The sequence below is a fragment of the Cupressus sempervirens genome, chromosome 1, assembly GCF_028749045.1.
Source record: "Cupressus sempervirens isolate cs-2001-9-10 chromosome 1, ASM2874904v1, whole genome shotgun sequence".
Taxonomy (NCBI): Eukaryota; Viridiplantae; Streptophyta; class Pinopsida; order Cupressales; family Cupressaceae; genus Cupressus; species Cupressus sempervirens.
The window spans coordinates 325,120,913-325,143,763 of NC_143118.1; the positions used below are offsets into that span (position 1 = coordinate 325,120,913).

General features: G+C 36.7%; 1 long non-coding RNA gene across 1 annotated transcript; it reads left to right on the forward strand.

The window, feature by feature from the left end:
* Positions 1 to 18,669: 18,669 nt before the first annotated feature.
* Positions 18,670 to 19,351, forward strand: LOC149577471 (uncharacterized). Its single transcript, XR_016352862.1, has 3 exons — positions 18,670 to 18,899; positions 19,019 to 19,072; positions 19,219 to 19,351. It is a non-coding gene; the product is annotated as an uncharacterized LOC149577471 (long non-coding RNA).
* The last annotated feature ends 3,500 nt before the right edge of the window (positions 19,352 to 22,851 follow it).

A 22,851-nucleotide genomic window follows, 5' to 3' on the forward strand; every position in this document is an offset into this window, starting at 1 on the left:
GCTTATTAGTTTGCATGCCAATTGTTTGACAAAATGTCAATTGGTTGTAGGTTCTCTTTTTGGCATAAATAATGTTATAATTTTACATCCCAAGTGTTTGTCAAAAATACTAGTTGTTGTAGCTGCATATTGCAAGTAGTTTCAGTCACATATATGCATTGAATATTGTCAGAATAAGTTGCACATTCATGTTAGGTCATTGTGTAGTCCATTTTGAGTCTTCTAGCACAAGATTCTCAGTGATGCAAATTAAAAAAAGATTCATTTAAAGCAAGCTGAAAAACTATATCAGTCATATGTCCCTTGCATGTGAATTGTTTGACAAAATTCTTTGAGCCTTCAATCAACATTTTTGAGAGCAGATTTGAGGAGGGTCATTACATATAATTTGTTTCATGTTTTTTGTTGTGTTTAAACTATTACATTATTTATGCATTTTTATAACCATGATCCTATTTTGATCATGACTAGACTCACATGCCCTTTTTAATGCCTCTGTATTGTTTTCTTTGAAAGATTTGGATTATCTTTGTATTTTCAAGAAACTTGTACACAAGTCTGCCAATTCAAGCTCAATTTGATGATTTTCCAAATTCAAATATGCCCTCTTCCTTTATTTGTTCTAACCCTAGTCACACATAGTTGATGTTAGGAACCTGTGTGTTCCTTCTGTTTATTTTGTTAGAGTAGTGTTGTTGGACGCATATGCTTTGTAAGTCGTCCCGTGAGTATATTTTATTATCCCACATGCATAGGTAGTATTACTTTTCTAGATTGTACTCAGTATATAAGAATAGGTTGAGGCCCTTGATGGACACGGACGAATTTATTGTATTGAGCTTGCTCAAAGGAGGTTACCCCCTCGAAGTGGCCTGCGATCAGTAGATTCATTCTGAGTTCTGCTATCACTTTGTATTCTGTTATTTGGAGCATTCTCACGATATTGCTATAAGGAGGTTCTTCACATCTGGTATCAGAGCACTCTCTTGGGCTCGCTGGGTGGAAATTACATCAAATTTTTTTTCTGTCGTGGCCTTCAGGTTCCTCTCACTTCTAATATCTCTTGTTATTGCAATAACTCTTTTCAGTTGTTCTGTCTGTGAGTGAATTTTTCTAAGTCGACTGTTCAAAAAAAAAAAAAAAAGAGTAAAATTTTTTCTGTTTTTTAGTCGTAGCTTCCTTGTTTGCTTTCTGTTTCTGCTCATACTTCCGCAGAACGTCTGCAATATCATTTCGCATACTTCCTTCCTTGGCGACCCAACCCCAAATTTTACATATCACAGCCCTAAATCCCTCATTTATCTAATTTTAGGGTTTGCCCTATCTTTTTCACCTCTCATCCAATCGCCACCAAACTGAGCCACAAGATTCAATTCCTCATTTTGCTCCCTTATCCCTCTTGGACTGTTCGCCTCATTTCGCCTCCCTACCCTTGAAACCCTCATTTTTCTGTTTCCCTTGTCCCCAGATAGTCTCCCACCACCCGTCGAACACCCATTTCCTATCTGAGTTTTACCCAAATCCAAGTTTGCCGTAACTAAAAAAGTTTTTGTTTCTCCTCTTCTACCCATTTCAAAAAAAAATAAAAAAAATAAAAAAAAAAAAAAACAAAAGCAAAAAAAAACCTTGCTTTATGGTTGTTACGCGTACAGGAGCAAAAATCATGGAAGAAGAAATGGCATCCCTCAAAACCAAACTTCAAGATCTGGATGACAAAATTCTGGGTCTTAACTTTCAGCAGTCCGCCATGAGCCGAAACCATTCAGGAGATACTGGGTCCTCTTCTGGCAATTTCCGTGGACCAAAGCTTGATTTTCCACGCTTCGATGGTTCTGATCCGACTGGATGGATCTATAGGGCAGAGCAGTATTTCAGCTTGCATAATACTTTGGATAACCACAAAGTCCCCCTTGCATCTTTTCATTTGGAACATGAAGCTCTTCAATGGTTCCGTTGGTACATCAAGGCTAATGTAGGCCCAACGTGGAGAGAATTGTGCACCCTCATTTTGGAGCGCTTTGGCCCTAGTTCCTTTGATGATTTCACAGGAGCACTCACTAAACTGCGTCAAATAGGCACTGTAAGAGAATACCAGACAGAGTTTGAAAAATTAGCTAATCACACAGAGGGCTTGTCTGATGAATTCTTCCGTAGTTGTTTTGTCAGTGGTCTGAAGGATGCACTTCGCTCTGAAGTCAAAATGTTTCGACCTACTACAATGATGGAAGCCCTTGGGTTGGCTAAGTTAGCGGAAGACAAGATTAGTGCTCTACAACGCTCCAGATCTAATTTTGTTCCATTCAGAAATACAGGTTCTCACAACCCTCCAGTCATACCAGCTCCCAGAACTACTCCGATCAAGCACTTGTCTGAAATAGAGATGCAAGTCAGGCGAGACAAAGGGCTTTGTTATAATTGTGATGAGAAATGGTCTCGGGGCCATAGATGTGTTCAGCAAAAGCTCTATCTCTTGGATGTGGATTCTCCACCGGAACTGGAAGAATATGTAGATGCTCAGGAAACAGTGGATGATGAGGTTGAGCCTCACCAGCCTGAACCTCCTTCACCAGAAGCTCCACCAGAGATATCTGTCCATGCTTTGGCAGGAGTCACTACTCCACAAACCATGCGGGTCCAGGGTTTCTTCAAGAAGATCCCTCTTACTATACTCATTGATTCTGGTAGCACTCATAACTTCATTGATCCACGAATAGCCAAACAGGCTGATTGCTTTATCCATCCCTGCTCTAGCTTTGAAGTCATGATTGCCAATGGGGGCACTTTACCTTGTAAAGGGAAATGTCGCAATGTGTGTCTCTCTATTGGCGATTATAACATGCGCTCTGACATGTTTGCCTTACCCTTAGGTGGCTGTGATGTGGTTTTGGGTGCCCAATGGTTACGCACTCTTGGCCCCATTCTCTAGGATTTTGCTGAACTTTGGATGCAGTTTTCAGCCGAGGGGCACCAACACACTTTGAAAGGCTTACAACCAGGGTCTCTCAGCATCATCAGCTCATACCGTATGGAAAAACTTCTTAAGAAGAATTCACATGGTGTCATCGCTCAGCTCCATTCCATTCAGATGCAGCCATCAGCAGTCTCTAGCACTCCTGCCGATCTCCAACACATTTTGGACAAGTATTCTGGTGTATTTGCTGAACCTGTGGGATTACCTCCTTCTCGTCCAGAGGACCACCGTATTCAGCTCCTTCCTGGCAGTGTTCCGCCCAACATCAGGCCCTACCGCTACCCATTTCATCAGAAGACCGAAATCGAGATACTTGTCCGTGACTTACTGAAGCAAGGTATTATTCGCCCTAGTACCAGTTCCTTTTCTTCTCTAGTTCTGCTTGTTCGCAAAAAAGATGGGTCATGGCGACTCTGCATTGATTTCCGAGCACTTAATCATCTCACTATAAAGGACAAGTTTCCCATTCCAGTTGTTGATGAACTTCTTGATGAACTTCATGGGGCTCATTTTTTCTCCAAGTTAGATCTTCGTTCTGGGTATCATCAAATTCGGGTTAATGAGGAGGATATACCTAAAACTGCCTTCCGCACACATGATGGTCACTATGAATTTTTAGTCATGCCCTTTGGCCTCACGAATGCTCCTTCAACATTTCAGGCAGTGATGAATAACATATTTCGACCATACCTCCGGAAATTCATTCTGGTCTTCTTTGATGATATCCTCATATATAGCAAAACTTGGGCTGAGCATCTCCATCATCTGGAGCTTGTCTTGCAACTTCTCTCTGATCATCAACTTTGTGCAAAACTATCTAAATGTGTGTTTGGCCAGGAGGAAGTGGAGTATCTCGGGCATATTGTTGCACACCATGGAGTGCGGGTGGATCCTACAAAAATAGATGCCATGAAAACTTGGCCGCATCCTAAAACTCTCAAGAGCCTTCGGGGTTTTTTGGGGTTGACTGGCTACTACCGCAAGTTTGTCAAAGATTACGGGAAAATTGCAGCACCATTGACAGCTCTGTTAAAAAAGGATGCCTTCTCCTGGACCCCTGTTGCTGAGACTGCATTTGAACAACTGAAACAGGCTATGTGCAGTACACCTGTTCTCGCAATGCCAGATTTTTCCAAACCCTTCACTATTGAGAGTGATGCTTGCGGCAATGGATTGGGTGCTGTTCTCCTGCAAGATGACCATCCTATTGCGTTCACTAGCAAAGCCCTCTCTGGTAAGAATCTAGCCCTCTCTACTTATGAAAAAGAAATGATGGCTATTTTGCATGCTGTACAGAAGTGGCGGCCATACCTCTTAGGGAGTCATTTTTGCATCAGAACCGATCACCAAAGTCTGAAATACTTCCTGGAACAACGGGTATCCTCTCCTACACAACAGAAATGGGTCAGCAAACTCATGGGGTATGATTATGAGATCACCTACAAGAAGGGTAAGGAGAATATTGTGGCAGATGCTCTTTCTCGCACATTTGATAATCAAGCTTCCCTTTCCGCTATTTCTGTGCCCATTCCCAATTGGTTAGCATCTGTTCAGCAGGGCTATGACAGTGACTCTTCTTTATCTCAAATCATTCACCAGCTAACCAATAATCCTTCTGCTATACCACATTACTCTTGGGATGGTGCTTCTCTTCGATACAAGGGTCGGCTAGTGCTTCCTCAGAACCCAGCTCTACATCAGGCTATTTTTTATGAACTCCATGCTTCTCCTTCAACAGGGCACTCAGGCTTCCTCAAAACTTATGAGCGAGCAAGGAGAAACTTCTTTTGGAAAGGGATGAAACAGACGATTCAACAGATGGTGGCTGAATGTGATACTTGCCAACGCCACAAGGGTGAAACGACCCTCCTTCCTGGCTTGCTCGAACCATTGCCCATCCCTACACGGATTTGGACTGATATTTCTATGGATTTCATTGAAGGGCTTCCTAAATCCGGTGGCAAGACAGTGATCTTGGTTGTGGTTGATCGTCTCTCGAAATATAGTCATTTTTGTGCCCTCAGCCACCCCTATACTGCCTCCTCTGTTGCACAAATCTTCATGGACCAGATATTTCGTCTTCATGGACTCCCTTCTTCCATTGTCTCTGATCGTGATGCAACTTTTACCAGTCATTTTTGGACTAAACTGTTTCAGAAAACTGGCACCAAACTGAAGATGAGTTCGAGCTATCACCCACAAACTGATGGTCAAACTGAAATTGTCAATAAATGCTTGGAAACTTATCTTCGTTGCTTCACTTCCGAACGGCAACATCAGTGGGCCAAGTGGCTCCCTTTAGCTGAATGGTGGTACAATACCTCTTACCACACTGCCTCTAAAATGACTCCATATGAAGCAGTCTATGGTCAGGCACCTCCAGTGCTCCTTCCCTACACTCCCAACAGCTCACCAGTCCAGGCAGTTGACATAGTTCTCCACAGCAGGGATCAGATTCTTCGTACCTTACAGGATAATCTTCACATGGCCCGTAATCGGATGAAACAGCAAGCAGATCAACACCGTTCTGAGCGCTCATTTCAAGTTGGGGATATGGTTTTTCTTCGTCTACAGCCATACAAACAATCCTCCCTAAAGTTGAAAGGGCGTCATAAGCTGGCCCCAAAATTTTATGGGCCTTATAAGGTTCTGCAGAAGATTGGTTCAGTTGCTTATAAACTGGAACTTCCTCCTTCTTCCCGCATTCATCCAGTCTTTCATGTTTCTTGTCTAAAGAAAGTTCTGGGTACCACTATCAGAGCACAAACTACTCTCCCTGAAATGGATACGGAAGGATCCATTATCCTGGAGCCGGTGGAACTCATTGACCAGCGCACTCGCCAGCTTCGCTCTCGCTCCATCTCTGAGGTCTTGATTCAGTGGCATGGCATGCAACCAGAGGATGCTACCTGGGAACCCCTTCTTCAGATTCAACAACAATTTCCACACCTTAAGCTTTGAGGACAAAGCTTTTTTCTAAGGGAGAGGGGATGTTAGGAACCTGTGTGTTCCTTCTGTTTATTTTGTTAGAGTAGTGTTGTTGGACGCATATGCTTTGTAAGTCGTCCCGTGAGTATATTTTATTATCCCACATGCATAGGTAGTATTACTTTTCTAGATCGTACTCAGTATATAAGAATAGGTTGAGGCCCTTGATGGACACGGACGAATTTATTGTATTGAGCTTGCTCAAAGGAGGTTACCCCCTCGAAGTGGCCTGCGATCAGTAGATTCATTCTGAGTTCTGCTATCACTTTGTATTCTGTTATTTGGAGCATTCTCACGATATTGCTATAAGGAGGTTCTTCACAGTTGACTATGGATCTTATAAATTATAATTGGATCCCTTTTAGTAAAATATCACCTAGGGATGCTCATTTAATGTACTCTCATGAAAGACCCTTAGTACACTTATTTAAAGGAAAATGTTTTAGTTTGTGGTTAATGTCAATTATTGCAACTTTAGTTGTGATTGAGCTTGTGTATGCATATGTGAGTGGTTATTCATAATGTCCCTTTTCTATTTTGGCCCTAGAATTTTACCCTAAAATTATAATTACATAAGATTATGGTTAGGGTTTGCCATATAGAGGTTTTTTTCCAAATGTGTAATCTATGATTTGAATCTTTGCAACATAATTAATGTTTATTCATAATTATAATGCATTAGTTAGATATATTTTATCATATATGAGAGATGTAAATTGAATCAATAGATTGCTAGAATTAACCTCAATATGATTCAACCTTAGAGATAACAAGGTAAGATGACTTAATGAGGTGTCCTAGAAACCTCCTCCTATCCCAGGGCCAAGTGTGGATATGAAATCCCTCTTGGCCTCATATGGCCCATGTCCAATATATGAGGTGGCATATCTAGTGTGGGGCTCCATCATTATTTCCATTCATCTCACCATTACTAACTTGGCTTCAAATATCAAATTCCCAGTTTCCATGTTAGGGATTATGAGGATAATTTTCCACAAGGTGCCAAGTAAGAATCTATTCTTCCTAATCCAAAAGGAAGTCCACTTTGGCCCCATTTGGCTCTATGTGGACTCCCTAGTTGCCACCATAAGGTGATTTGCCTCATAGTTCACCTCATCACCATTATCCCTATAATGACCACCACATCAACCTCATCATGGTTGATAACAGTAGCTAGAAACATAAATACACATAATATTCTACTGAAAGTAACATATTCCATATATGCTCATTTATCAAACTATAAATAATGAATCCACAACTAGAGATCTAAATATAACACAATACATTTCATCTCAAATACACTTTTCAGTCATATGTATTAATTGTAAGTACTTATGTTAATGAGTAACAATCTGCTAGATGTACAAAATAAATCATTGTACCAAAAATTACAAATACAACTATGAGTCGTTATGTATTTATTATTATCACTAGCTATAATTTTATCCTTCTTCTTCATTCCATGACTTGTGAAAATGGGGTGGATCCTTAATATATATGTTGTACTCCAAATGATTTGTCCTTTGAGTATATTAAGGGACATGTCCTTCGTACCAATTGTGTTAAATAACATCTATATGTAAGTTATTGTTATTTCATGTCCAAATTGCCAATTTAAATTAGTTGTTAAGATATGATAAATGTTGATAGCCATTTTATAATTAATTGGGATAACTATAACTCAGTTATTTCACAATGATGAATTTTTCTAATCATCACATGTAATTAATACTATTAGTATTTTTTTGATGATATGAAGTTATTATGAATTCATACTACTGTGATGATCTTTTGGATTCCAAGTCAAGTATTTCCTCGTGATTTATTTGTTGAGGGAAATTCTTAGTCCTGTGAAAACCCTAAGAAACAATATGATAACGTTTAGATGGTGTTGGTTGATGTTCACACTTTCTTCTCTATAACACCTTATAGAAGATATCTATGTGATCACTTTGACAATATTATAACCGATGTCTATGTTACCAATTCAAAATTGTACCTTCATTAGTATCAATTGGACTTGGTATTAGAAGATGCATGTTTTTCTATCTCCAACTTAGATCATGAACCAATTATCGTAGGAATGTCACGGATATAATATTTGATATAGAATCTTCTATTTTATACATTTATACCCTTTTCATTTATCCAAACGTATTCTCTATCAACCTTCGACGTTGGAAGAAAATTGTTTAGTATTGTATTGATACAATTTTCACAATAGTTCCATCGCTAAAGTATAAAGATCACATAATTTGTAATTTTCTACGTATAGAATATTTGTAATGATATCCAAATCTTTAAAGGCTCCAATAATCCTTATATTTAATCAAAATATTAGTCATCAATACTAAAGCCACTCTAAATAATAACATAGTTTCGAGCCCCAAGTTAATAAATTTGCAACCGTACTATAGTCTGTGATTTATTATTATTCTTTAGGTAAATTGGTTCACTTCAACAATCTTTTCTCTCAAATTAAAGCTACAAGATTAATGTCATCAAATCGAGGGAATGACATTTTTTTGGGGTTTTTTTTGTTCTTCAAGCTATGAGCCTTTGTTAGGTTTTAAGACCCAAGCTTTAGAGTCCTCCTCCTCCTCCTCCCACTCTATTACTTTTCTATTAAAAATTTGAAATTATCCAAGACATCTAATATGTTGAAAGTATACATTACAAGATCATCATCTTTCTCAATTTCTTCATCCCACTAATCCTCTTCCCTTTTCTTTGATTTCGTTCCCCTTTGGGTGTAGACCCTTGGGTGAAGTCTACACATGAGATTCAAGGTTCTCACAACCTCATTCATCTATGTTTTACTTCTCATTATGCTCCTTTGGTCACATCCTTGATCTCGTGTATCACCTAAGACTCAATTCTTCCTTCACTATTGATCTTGGGCCCTCTCACTAATTACTTCCCAAGCCTCAAGACCTAGAGTCCACATTCTCTTTAGAATCTACTCTATCAAGGGAGCCTATTACAATCACACCTAATCTCTTATCTAAGTTTCTTCACTTTTTTATTACTTCCTTGTCACTTTTCAAGTTCCCTTCACATTGCCAAATTATCACCTTGTGATCCATTTTAGACCATGATCCCTAAATTATTCTCACTCCTTAGCCCTGAATCTCCCATGTTTTCCCTACTCTACATTCTTTCTTGGTTGGGCTAATCATTAACTCTTCTCTTCATATCTTGGTTCAACTTTGTCTTTGACTTGAAAAACCTACCACATGTCTAATATGGTCAAGAAACCCTAGAATACTATTTCACTTGTTCCCTATAATGACAAGATGTCTTAACCGCTATTGATCAACCATTTCATACATTGTAAATCATTTCCGGATTAGATTGTGTAATCATCAAGATGAAAGAAAGAGAGCACATGGAGAAAAAATGATTATGTGTGAATTTTCCAGGTGTCATGCCATGCTTTATGAGACTACTATGCTTCTGTAAATGATTATGTGTGAGTTTTTAATCATTTCCAAAAGCATAGTAGTGCCAATTCCTGGATTTGTGGAAATTTCTATCATTAATGCTCTATGAGTACAACAATCATTTCTACCATGCTCTCATATTGTAAATATTTGATGAATGGTGTTCAATTGATTTAGGTCTATGCTACCAATAATGTTATTTATTGAGGTATGTACAACTCTATCATCCCCATTTGCATATTTTCTAATCAGTAGATAAATTGCATCGTTACATTGATTTTCCTCCCAATATTTTGATATGATTATATATACTAAATTGTGAAATTAAATATACTCCTAATTATTAGAAACAATATGAAATGAGATTTGATTATTTTATAGACCATTATTATCAAATTAATTTAAGTAATCTTTTAAATTTAACTCTAAACAAATATATGTAAATTTTGCATTTTAATTAATAAGTGAATAATTTTTTCAAAATTCATATAAAGTAAATATTATTTTTATATAGATTATATCATATTAAAATCTTACATTTCAACTAGTAAATAATTTATATATATATATATATATATATATATATATATATATATATATATATATATATATATATATATATATATATGCGCTTTTTCCTTAAATTCCTTTCCAACGGCTCTACAAATTGTCACCGTCTTAAAAATCATGAGTCCACCTTTTTTTTCGGTTTTTTGGGTTCAACTTAGCGTCAGTTCTAGGGGAGAGGACCCAGTAGTTGAACAGGCACCAATAGTTGGGAGGGTGGTTAACATCTTATGAACTAATTTTAGTATCAATATAGGCCATTGATTGAACAATAAGGTATTGATGTTTAAGTTTTTTTTATTAATAATTATTAAAAACTAATTCATTACAAATTTTTCTTGTATATATCATTGGTTTACTAAAATTGCTACCACTTTTAGATAAATAACATTCATTGTATGTTCCATATAAACTAATATAAAATGTTAGTTTTCATTATTCAAATTACTCTTTACACAATATAAAGAAGCATGTATAAAATATTATATTTCATATTGTACACTTTTTGAAAAAAGTTTGTCCAAACACATGGACAAGACATCATTTCCTCACTTGCTTTCCAATTAATTACTACTGTACAGTTGTTCAACATCCAATGCATATACATATATAAATAAATCAACATTTATTCCAGAACTCATCCCATCTCTGACAAATATTCAAGCCAACTGCTGGACTTGGAGTCTTCCATAAGCAACTCAGAGTCTTTAACAAGCAAGTTAAGAGTACCTGCATCATAAACATTGATACGTTTGAGCTCCCCAATCCATCAAAAACAGGCAATTAATGGAGAAATAAATCCAATCCATCAAAATCAAGCAATTAATGGAGAAACAAATCCAACTCTTCGATAAGCAACTTAGAGTCTTTGACAAGCAAGTTAAGAGTACTTGCATCATAAAAATTGATACGTTGGAGCTCCCCAATCCATCAAAATCAGACAATTAATGGAGAAACAAATTCAAAATCTTCTCTTGGAAACCACAATCAATTGCCAACCAATCAAATTACAAACTTTCAAATGCCACGGATTAACCAATTTGCAAGTTCAGGAAAAATTGTCAACCACAGAGAATTATCAATTTCAAATTCAAATTTGTTGGAGGGAAAATAATCTATTAATACTACATACAGTGAATGAATTCTGTTGAAATGAATATACATTCTATCTCAGCTGAGTGCACTGCATAGAACATTGGGCTTCTCTATGAGCACTTAGAGGAATTGGATAGAACATCAATTGCTCAGGATATCAAAAGCCCAGTAGACCAGGTATTTTACCACTCAAGTTAAAAAACTATATTAGCTGTATTCTCTATTATAGTCCATCATATAATGTATGATGTTACTGGGAAATGTTTATTCGTACACTAACTGTGAATTATTTTGCCAAAGAACTATATCAGCATTCTTTGTATTCTCTATTATAGTCCATCATCATATGATGTTAGTGGAAAATCTTGTTTATTTGTAGACTAACTGATCTTCCAGATCAACAAATAAAGTATGTTGTTATTTGCAGTCTAATATCATATAGTATGAAGTTATTTATGTGCCACAAAATAGATCAATATCAATTTTCAGCATATAATGTAGCTGTTAACATCTTATATAGTTTCTGTCATGATCCACTACATAAATCTGTGATAGTCCTTCAATGTATGTTGTTATTTCCAGACTAATAGTTAATTCATTCCCAAAAATAACAGCATATTATATGATGGAATATAAGAGTTATTTCATTTCCATGTAAATCTGTTATAGTCCATCATTTAACGTATGCTGTTATTTCATTCCCAAAAATAAAAGTGTATTACATGACAGAAAATAAGAGATATGTCATAATCCATTGTGTAGTATGAAATTATTTGTGGAAATATTATGATAGAAATTTCTTTTCCATGTAAATATGTTATAGTCCATCATTTAATGCATGATGTTATTATTTCTAGACCAACTATGAATCCATTCCCAAATATAATAGCATATTACATGATGGAATATAAGAGATATTTCTGTCATAATCCATTGTGTAGTATGAAGTTATTTGTAAAAATATCATGACAGAAATTTCATTTCTACAAGACTAATTGAACTACAAACCATCATATAGTATGAAGTTATAGTTGGGAGAAAATACAGCAATTCTAAAAAAGATAACAACATATTATATGATGGAAATGATGGAAATGAAAAATCTATGAAAAAATCATTTCTAAGAGAGTGATTGAATAATTGTCTTAAGTTCAAATGTTCAGTCATTCTCTTAGGAATGCTTTTTCCCATAAAAAAAATTTGTTTCAGTTTTGCTGCTATAAGATAATCTCTCTATAATGTGTTTTTATGATTTTTAATCCATGACATTTTCTATTTAGGCATTATGACGGCAGGAAAGAGAAGAAGTAAAAGATCTGCCCGAAAATTGACATCTCGCTATCCACGAGGTGTTAAATTACATGTTGTTGAATCTAATGATGAAAACACTTCAGCCAAGCCAGCTCCTGATAAACAAAATCACATTCTTGCTGTAGACAATACAGATAGGCTAGATGGTGTTGTCAAATCCTCTAAATGTCAAAAAAAGAAGAAAAGCTTCCAAGGCAATCAGTGGACAGAAGAGGAAATGGAACATGCCATTGAAGATGTTGAAGATAATTGTTTTTCAATAAGAGGAGCGGCAAAGAAGTGGGGAATTCCTGCTAGCAGTCTATCTTATTGGCTAGTAGGACTCACAACAACAAAAATCAAGGGACCCCCAACAATTCTCTCCTTGGAAGAAGAGCTAGAAGTTGTTCAATGGTGTAAAGATTTAGCTCAGCTTGGTCGTGGATTGGAGGTAATTCACCTTAAGTCACATGTGGCTCACATCTGCCAAACAAGGCCAAATCCATTCAAAAATGGCTTACCAGGTAGATCATGGTGGGTTGGGTTTCACAAACGCCATCCAGATTTGACAATGCGGACTGCAGAGGGTCTAGATAGGGATAGAGCATTCATGCTACGACCAAGTATTGTGGCAGATTTTTATAATAATTTGACAACATTGTATGATTATAATCATTATGAACCAACACATATATGGAACTGTCATGAAACAGGTGTGCAAGCAGGCAGAAACTGTGGAATGCGAGTGATTGCAAAGTTGGGAAGTAGAAGTGTGCCTCAAATTTTATCTAAAAGTAGAGAATGGATCACAGTACTGTGTTGTATCAATGTTGCAGGTTAGAGCATACCAGGCTTTTATCTTTTCAAAGCAAAAAGAAGACTTCAAAATTACATTGCTAACTGTGAGGTAGGAGCTTGCATGGCAGCACAACCACATGCTTGGATGACAAAAGAACTTTTCTTAAATTGGCTACATCATTTTGCTAGATCTGTTCCAGGTGGGGCTTCATCCAAAAATAGGCATTTGCTCATTTTTTATGGACATGGAAGCCATGTTGCCTTTGCAACAATTCAAGAGGCGAGATCTTTGGGCATAGATCTTCTTACATTGCCTGCTCACACTAGTCATCGACTACAACCTTTAGATGTAAGTGTGTTTTCTCCATTCAAGGAATATTTCAAATCTGAAAGGTCAAAATGGATGGCCAAACGTCCACACATAGAAATAAGAAGAACAGAATTGGCTGAACTTGCAAGCAAAGATTTCAAACTTGCCCTTGTGCCTAAAAATATTACAGTTGGCTTCCGAAGGACTGGATTTTGGCCATTGAATAAAGATGCACTTTGTAATGACATGAAGCCAAGTAATGCATTCAACGTTGAAGATGAAATTGATGTTGTAGGTATTGAAAGCATTTTAAGGTCAGCTGGTTATGATGATGAAGCCATTGAAAATTGTGTGGCAGAAATGGCAAAAAAATAGAAAGATGATGCAAATGAAAATACAAATTCACCAGCAGATGAAAATACAAGTTCACCAACAGATGTAATTGCAAATTCACCAACAGATGAACTTGCAAATTCACCAGCAGATGAACATACAAGTTCACCAGCAGATGAAAATACAAATTCACCTGCAGATGAAAATACAAGTTCACCAACAGATGAAAATACAAGTTCACCAGCAAATGTTACCCAGAGACAATTTGATGACGACTTGCATGATGAAATGAGTTTACCAACGTAGTTTGATCCACCTAACTGGGTTAAGGAAGGAGCAAAAGAATTGGGAGTAGAGATTGACTTTCAAGATGAAAACATTTCATTATCTATTCCTTCTCCACCTCCAATGCCAAGAGAAGAGGTGGTTCATTATTATGCTGAAACAAGCAATTGGGAGACTTCAGATTTGGAAAGTAATGAGGGTGAAGATGGTCACATTGAACATATTCTAGATGGTTCAAATATGGATTGCACTGAAGATGAAGATGGTGTAGGGCCCATTTACCATTGCACCAAAAGCCATGACTGTTAGTGAACATGGAACACCACATAATTAACCACCTGTGGGTAGGGGAGCGCGTCGCATCACCCAACAACCTCCCCCTCGACACGAATACCAGGTGCTTATGCGGTTCGGGAAGGCACCGGGGAGATTTGAACCCATGACCAGGCCAAAACCAGGCTCTGATACCAATAGTAGGGCCCATTTACCGTTGCACCAAAAGCCATGACTGTTAGTGAACATGGAACACCACATAATTAACCACCTGTGGGTAGGGGAGCGTGTCGCATCACCCAACAGATGGACAAGCTGAACATAATCTAGATGCATTGAAGACATCTATAGATGAAGATGGACAAGCTAAACATAATCTACATGCACTAAAGACATCTGTAGCTTTTGGGGCAGAATATGAACAGAGGTTATGTAGTCAAGGATCATTAAGAAATTTTTTGAAGCTACCAATTCAAAGGGTTACAAAGAGATTCAAACCATCTGATAATACCACTCTTAGATTGGGAAGAAAATCTCAAATACTTACATCTAATGAGTATATAATATTGCAAGAGCAGCAAGAAGCAAGGAAGGTTGAACTTATAGAGTTGAAAGAAAGGAAGAAAAAATAGTTGGAGGAAAGGAAAATTCATCAAACTAAGTTGAGAAAAAGAAAAGATCAACAGAAACTTGAAAGGCAAATAATAAAACAAAGGAAGCAAGAAGAAAAGGTACAACAACAAAAGGAGAGGGAGTTGAAAAAGAAAGAAAAGAAGGATTGTAGAAGAGCCAAGCTAACAAAAGCTAAAGTCAACAAGGGACTTGCAAATATTGGGGAAGCAAGTTCTTTAGCAACTTCTCTTGAACTAAATGCAAATAGAGCAGGACAACACAGTACTCCAACAACTCCCTTACCTGAGCATCATCAAATTTTAAGGGATATGTACAACATTCTATCCCCGAGCTATGCTGCCCTTCACAACATGCATACTGCTTGTACCCAAAGCCCCCCTCATTCTCCAATCAAACAATTCCAGATTAGTAGGTTACTGGATGAAAATATGTTTGGGCAAATGAATCCCATCACCCCACAGGTTGTTTCATTTAGTCCAGAAAATCCCACAATAGATACTACCGAGGAGGAGCCAGAACCCTTCCCTGGCTTCATGGTGAACTAAGTATGTTGCAGTGAAGACATATGCTACAATGAAGGCTTGGTTATTTTGAACAGAAAAACAATGCAATGAAGACTTAATCATTCTGATGGCTCAGAGGAATATTTGCACAACTGATCATTTTGTTATAACCTATAGATTTGTCCTCTATTTTCATAAGCCAATCATTTTGATGTATCCTATAGACTGGTCCTCTATTTTCACAAGCCAGTCATTTTTTTATATCCTATAGACTAGTCTTTCTATTATACATTTTCTTGAGAAGGTTGTCATTTTGTAATGTTCTATTGACAGTCATTATAAATATATCTATAAATCTATTTTCATAAAGACACAAATAGCAATTGAAGGTCTGCATATATGTCAATTTAAAGTTTACTTTCTATAGACACAATCACATTTATTCACTGAAATAAACAAAATTGTGATATTTTCTATCAAGATTTAACTATGTGATTTTGAGTCAAACTCGTTGACTCAAAATCACACAGTTAAATCTGCTGTGAAAATTATCTCCATAAAAACAAAAGGAAGAAATAAGGATAGATGGGTCATTGCCCAGTAAGGTCTTTTAGACCTTACCTGCTCAAAAGATCTCAAATTTTTCAATGTAGTTGTGTCAATAGACACATTTTAAAGATAATTGAAGCCCTCTTTCCCCAACCTACATATGCATAAAATGTATTAGTAATTCATCTATCAACTATTAATTAAGATGTAAAATGAATGGTGAAAACAATACAAGTTGTTCGCTACAATTAATGTGACAGAATATAACATCTATTTTACTCCAAATTCAATACCAACCAAAAAAAATCTATCTTATATGTGAAAAATGAAAAATAAATCCAAAAACAATTCTCAACATATAGTGTGACACAAATTTATTGAACAAGTATCAGCGTAAAGCTAAATATACTCTGTTTTTATAATCCATGGTAGCGGCTATTACTTGGTTCTCCCATAAAGAGTCATTCCTAAGTTTCTAAGCATTTTATATAAAAAATAAACAGGCGCATATTACTATTCTACTTTAAATATCTCTTATCATTTATCATCTGTTTCAAGAGAAAAATCCCTTAAACCTTTAACCGTTGCAGTGACTGTTTAAGCAATCCATATTTTGGGATTTGCCAATTTGATCAAAATGGATATATAACAGTGTACCAACTAATTAGACCTCCTTTAATCAATGCAAATACTATAAATCAAAGGAATTCCTTAAGCCTCCTACAATCGATTCAAATCTCATTATGTAGCAAGATATGCAGCAGGATAACCCATTATGCAGATCTACCAAAATTGGAGCGGCGGGGTAGCACAAAAAAAACTACTGAACTGACTTGAAAACAATTCGGCTCTTTCCATTTCATGTAGCAAGATATGCAACAGGATAACAATTCAACTTCGTTGTCCCTCTGGAAAAGTGGCGTGGTAGTGGAGAAATTGGCATATGCCTTTCGATTCCTCCTCGCCTGTTGATGAAACACGTTCCTCATCAACGGCCGCCGTTTCAAAATGTAGATGACAGTCTTTTGCAGCAGGATACTTCCGGCTATTATGCTCAAGAAGTGCCTTCTATTCTGCCTCCCTTTGTTAACCTTGTCTTTGCAGCCCTCTGTTAGTTTTTAACGGCCATCACCAGTTTTAATAATATCGCCAAACCCCTGCGAATCAACAATAATAAAAACCCTTTAGCAACAGATCTAGGATATCCACCAGAATAACACAAACGAAAGCGAGGTTGCCACGCACCCTTAAAATAGTAGGCAACGATCGGGCAGTGCACTAGAAGGAATGAAAGAAAGGGGTGCAACACCACAGGGAAGGGAAGGAAGCCCAACTAAGGGCAGCCCCTATATTGAAAAGGGCTCTTTCGCAAGGTTTTGTTCCCGTTCCCAATATCTGTGAAAAGAGAGCTTCGGAGCCAGTTAGGTCCGAAATTAGGACATCGGTGCTTGGAAGGGAGCCAAACAAAAGAGAAGTTCAGGATGTTGGGTTAACTGCTATCAACCGGGGGTTCAGGACAGACAAGAACAATATCGTTTTAAAACCCTTCAGCAACAATTTTTTACAAAGAGCCGCTCAAAAATGGACAGAAATTGAAACACTAAATATATACCTCAACGCACTGGAATCGCGGCCTTCTAAGCATGTGATTCGTGGCGTCTTCCCTATATGTTCACCATTTTTATGTCAAGCATAGTTACAGAGCAACAAGCGGCGACAAATGAATTAGGGTATGAAAGCATCGTTACAGAGCAACAAGCGGCGACAAATGAATTAGGGTATGAACAAGTTTGTATAAACATCGCAAAACGAGTCTAGGGTTAGGTGTAAAAAAAACCAACCTAAGACAATTTTTAATTTAATTTATACATTTACATATGTCGATGGTAAGATAAAATTTGCACAATAATTAAATATTAATAAATACAAGTAGAATATGTTTGTTTATATACAAATGTTAATATGTTTAGGTTTTAGGTTTGTAGTGTATATTTTATTCATATGTGGTCAAAATTTAATGTGACAACGTGTACAACTATTGGGATGTGGTCAACTATCAATTGGGGGTGGTAGTGTACTATGATGGGTAGTAGGTTAGAAAAGGGACAATTTGAACTCATTTTACTACCATGCATAAAACTATGATCAAATTAAATTATGACAAATTGAAACCTTAGTTATAAGCACTTGACTAGTCAAAGAAGGTGCCATAAAAAATTTGGCCATTTTTATGATCATTACGATCAACTTTAATGAGCACGAAGTTAGGGTGCACGACTACTGGGTCCTCTCCCCTATTTCCAATCAGCTGTCTGGCTTTGGCAATTTTAATATTTATATGACAGAGGAGCTCTCCTCTCTTTATCATGAATTGAAAAGAGTAGATTCATAGCATAAACCAGAAAATTCTTCCTGGAGATCTCTGACAGGGCATTCGAGAGCTTGTTTGGTGAATTGCCACAAAATGGGGAACTCGCGCTACAGAATTGTTGAGCAGTTTTTTAAGGAAATGTTAAGACCACAGTTACAGTTTCTTGGTTTTTTTCTCGTCGCTTGTTTCCATATCGGGAGGTTTTTGGGTTTTCCTCTGCCTTTACTCATTTTAATCATAGCTTGAATGTCAGAGATGCATAACATGCGAGAGCCTCAGAAGAGGGAGTGAACTGGAGCATCTGCATTCCTTCGAGCAATTCGAGGACTCCAATTCTCTTCATACATTTCAATCGGAAGGGAAGATGGGTCGTAGGGTTTGTAAGGAATCGAGGAAGGATTTTTACAGAGCGCTTAAATGATTAAGGCACGTGTCTGTACCAGAATATCGACAATGTTCGTGGAGGATGATGATTGGCAACCCACAGGTAATAAGCACACTATATATATACATCCCTTGAGTACAATTTGAATTTCTACTGTAACAAAGAGCCTGCTTATGCGTCACTCTGTAAATTTTAACTGTTCTTTTCCTTCTATTTTGCAGTTTTCTGACTTGTTTGAACTTTGCCGAAAGAAAGAGAGGAATAGTTGTTTCCTGGTAAAATTGGACTCAAATGGGCGTAGGGAGGCCTTTTTTATTGGCTTTTGTTTGCTTTTGAATTACATTTTTGAAATCAATTTAGATTTGAGTTCAGGAAGAGGGGAATCGCAGTCTAATACGATTAGATTGATTGTTTGTTGCAGAATTCAGTGGGGTGTGGATTTGTGTATTCCTCATCACTTATCGGTATATTTCTTAAGACATCCATCAAGCGACCCAATCTATGAGGGCCTCTGACATCTATCAAGCGGCCCAATCTACAAGGCATCGCAACCACATTGCTAAAGGTAGGTTTTAGCATAATTTGGTTTTGTAAAGTTCATCTTCTATTTAAATTATCATGATAATCAAATTAAACTGGTAGGAACCAATTCCCAAACAACAATATAATAGGTGATGCAGATTGTGAATATCTCGTGTACAATTGCGACTTTCTTTTAAATATAATATGCTCATGCTTTTGTTAGGGATTTTGTTTCTACTTATTTCTAAAACCCTTCAAATGCATTAAATATTCACATTTTATTAGCACCGAGTGTTTCCTTTAGATTTTATAAACCATGATAATCTGACTTTTGAAACAACTGAACACTGACCTGCCAAATATCATTCAATAGTCCATATATCAGATCAAAAGACTATTAACTGCAATGATTTATACTTTGTTCTTAAATTATATTCCTCACACATAAATATATAGGGTGGAAGATAATCTAAGAAGCCAGCTTGTAATTTAGAATCATTACAAGATTAACAAAAGCTCTTTAGAGCTATAGTCCTGCCTAGAAGCATTGGAGTAGTTGTTTGAAGAGAAGAAAAACCGATAAAGACGACATTGTGGAGACACTACTTCCAGAAACCCAGTGTATTATTTTTGTAGTTGATAGTAATGAAAGTGATTGTGTTGTTGATATTTATATGGTAGTAATTACAGAAAGAAATGTATTCATTTTATTGTTGACTTGTATAGAAACATAGACCAAATGGTATGCCCTACTTGACCCAGCAAATTTAGATGTGTTTTTGACAGGATGGTTACTGGACTAGTTTTTAAAATTTTGTTTATAGCAACATTGGGACCCATATTTGCTTTAAAAATTATAGAACATGACAGTTATCCACATGATTCAGAGATGGTCCTTGTATGAGCATGTTGTAGCAAGTGCTGAGTCTCAAACAGTTTTTTTGTTGATATAAAATACAACAAACCGTCTCCCGGATACAAAATGTCAAAATGATAAATCACATTATTTATTCTTACATTCTGAAGAACTCATGTAAAAATTATTCATAGGAAGTAGCCACACATAAATAGTGCCTAGGAAAACTGCATTTATAAGATAATTTATAAAGAGATGAACAAGGACACTACAATCCCACTATTTTTTATCTAAAGTCTGCTACATTTATGCAATATATTGATGAATGAAATGCACATTGTAATTTGTGATGGATAATAAAGGCATCATTGGCTGGAAATGTCACAATTGTGAATTTAACACCTTACCAGCCACTGGTCACTCAATTGGTCTGTTGCCGGACAACTGTAGGATAGGTATCCATTGTGAAGGTGAATTCATTCTCCAATATTTGTAGCTTCGACAGAAGATGCACACGCATATGTTGAAGTGATGTTTCCATTTGAGTTCATAATGATAATACCTCAAAGTATGAGGGCTTGAGGAAAATTATCCCTGTGTCACCGGAACTCTTCTTATCCAATGCAATTATCCAAATGGTTTTTAGTAGATGTAAAACTTCACAAAACTATTGTTGAGGATCAAAGAGATCAAACTGTTTCAAAATTGAACATTTATAGTGTAAAGCCTAAAGACAAAGTAAGACAACTAGTTTAGGGCAAGTAATTTTTTTAACAGAGGATAATAATTTTTTTAGCTACCATGGCACCTTAACCACAACATTCATGGTGTTAATGAAATCTATGAATGGTAGCTGCCTTATAGTCTCCACCTTGCCCCATTTACACAGTGAAGGTGGTACTGATTCTGGATGTGCAACAAAACACATTGAAGGAGTTCAGGGATGTGGAAAAAGAAGCTAGCTTTTCTTTCAAATGGAAAATCCTTGCCCTTTGTATTATAATTAAGGGACCATCACAAAGCATCTAAAATAAAAACGAGGGTATGCAAGCAAATCTAAAAGGAGGGAGCTCTGGCTTTAGCTGCATTGATTAGCTTAGCCCAGTTTACTATAGCTTCTCTTGTTGTACCTTTGTCGTTTTTTTCTTAGTGCAGTTTCCTGCCTAGACCAACTTGGTTGCGAAATGGAGAAATCATGGTCGTTGAGTTATTATTGAATTCAATTTCTAAAGGCAGGAGGGGGGAGAGACAATGTGAGGAGGGGGAAAAAAATCTTTAAAATACATCAACATCTTTCATAAATCAAAACCTCTAGCTGTACTCCATGAATTTCCAGACTATTTCTGCATTTCGAACTTGTGCAGGGGCTGATCTTACTTATAATAAACCAGTTCTTTGATATATTTGGAGGTGAGTTGCTTTAGTTGTCCACGCATTCTGATTTCTTTGTCAGATTTTCTTCTTCTTTTGTCAACTGATTGAGTAATGGCATGTTTAGAAGTAAGTTATAGGGTGATGGAGCAGACCGTTCAACCACAGCAAGGTGAGATTCCTCCTAAAAAGCTTGTGAGGCAGCTTGATTTCATGTCATTTAACGGAGTAATAATATCTTCTTTCAGTGCTCCTCCTGCTGCAGCTACAGTTGCAACTGCTGCTCTTGCTTCGGTTTCTTCTGAGCCCCGTATGTGAGGTGCGGTGCCGTTTGTTGTGCATGGATTCTTTAAGTTTTACATTTACTTTTTAATTTCTGATCCATGAGAAGTTTCCAGAAACAAATTTTATTTTTTTTGAAATTTTGAATATGAAAAATAATAACCCAAAAAAACATCTAAAAGAGCCAATTAGAAAAAAAAAAAAAAAATTCTTCAAATAATTCAAAATTAAAATAGGACAACCAAGATTAGAAATTATGAAAAAACATATTAGGTTGCACTGATTCTAAGGCAAACTAATTATAGAAGCATTCACCAGAAAACTTTAGTCTTCGCCTATGTAGGTGGGACTAATAAGGCTGCAATTATTTGTTCCCCATAGGGCTAGTGATGTTCCCTTATAATATGTCTTTGGAAGGATGACCAGGACTAATCTGAATTCAAATCTTTAGAAGCATTAAAGCAATCTTATAGCTCATTACGCATAAAAAAGTTTGCCATTGTTTGTCAACCTATGGACTCCGTACTGCACCACCAAATCCAGTTTCCCAGTTCATAGAGAAGAGGCTCATAATACGTATAATGTAATAGCTTTTACATTGTTTGTCAACTATGTGTTGTATGTTACAACAACATCCAAAGAACCCCCATCACATTCATTTTCTTGTTTCCCTCATTTATTTTTTCAAGATGATCTAACTGCCACTTTGCCTCCATAGAGTTGTCCACAAATTCTTTACCAGTCACACTCTATGTATCTCCATAACAGAAACAAAGAAACAACAACAAATGCAAGAACACAATATGGACTTCTTATTTGCGCTGCAAATGCGGAATTACAAAATTCACAAGTACAAAATGCTAACCCACATGGGCGCCTTCATTATAGTAATCTGCAAGACTAAGCTGCGAACTACAACCCAGAGTTGTTCTAGACAATGTTCGGGGCTTTCTTAAATAGGTAGTTTTATGATGCCCGGGAAGGTTCTAAACATTGAAAATTAATACCTAACTCCGACGGACC